Below are 1255 nucleotides of genomic sequence, written 5' to 3' on the forward strand. Positions count from 1 at the left end.
GTCCGCGGACCTTACATTTGCAAGACACTACGCACTTTTTAACATTTTTATGACTGACGCAGCAATTGCCTCTGCGGTCCTCTCAATGGCAGCAACACGTTGACTCTGAACCCGCCTCCTTTTTCCAGGCTCATAGACTCATAGACTTTAAGGTCAGAAGGGACCATTATGATCATCTAGTCTGACCCCCTGCACAGTGCAGGCTACTGCTGTGGAGTCACCAACAGTGGAGCACCCACGGGGACACTACTCGAAGAAGAGGAGGAAGTTACTCACCCTGTGCAGTAACAATGGTTCTTCGAGATGTGTGTCCCTATGGGTGCTCCTCCTTCCTTCTTTGGAGTCTTTTGATTATGTTTTTCAGTCCTCAATCAGGAGGAACTGGCAGGAGCTGGACCGTGTGACCAGAAATGGCGTGAAAAGCTGTGAGATGGCTGACATGCATGCAGGGGCAGATGACTGTTTTGCGGAGCCCCGGCAGCATAACTCCGCGGGGTCCCCCCTTTGCCACGGCGCATGCGCCGTGACGCCATGCACATGCGCGGTGGCGCCACAGCGCATGTGCGGGGCTTTTTTAAGCGCGGGGCCCGGGGCGGCCGCCCCATTCGCCCTGCCCTATATCCGCCCCTGCATGCATGCGTGGTCCAGCAGATGACTGCTAAAAGATCTTTGATCTGCGGCACCGGAACAAGCCCGACACCAACAGTAGAGCACCCACAGGGACACATATCTCGAAGAACCATCATTACTGCACAGGGTAAGTAACATCCTCTTTCCTAACAGCCAAGAAAACGGGGCTGAAGGCCAATCTTGGATCTCAGAAAACTCAACAAGTTCATCCTCAACCCAAAATTCAGAATGATGACCCTTGCAATTATTATACCCACACTGGACAATGGGGACTGGTTCTCAGCCCTTGACTTTCAGGATGCATACTTTCATATAACCATCCATCCTGCCCACATGAGATTTCTCAGATTTGTGGTAGGCCAACATCACTACCAATACCAAGTCCTCCCCTTTGGTCTTTCCATGGCCCCTCGAGTGTTCTTGAAGGCTGTGACCACGGCTAGTGCCTTTCTTAGAAGACAAAATGTCACTATCTTTTCCTACCTTGATGACTGTTTAATCAGGGGATCCACATGTCAACAAACTATAGCCATGACAGACACTACCAGAGAATGCTTTTCTCGACTTGGCCTACTTATATCCACAGGTCCACTGTACAGCCCACTCAAAATTTATCAGGGCACTT

The sequence above is a fragment of the Pelodiscus sinensis genome, chromosome 25 (genome assembly GCF_049634645.1).
Source record: "Pelodiscus sinensis isolate JC-2024 chromosome 25, ASM4963464v1, whole genome shotgun sequence".
NCBI classification, from domain to species: Eukaryota; Metazoa; Chordata; order Testudines; family Trionychidae; genus Pelodiscus; species Pelodiscus sinensis.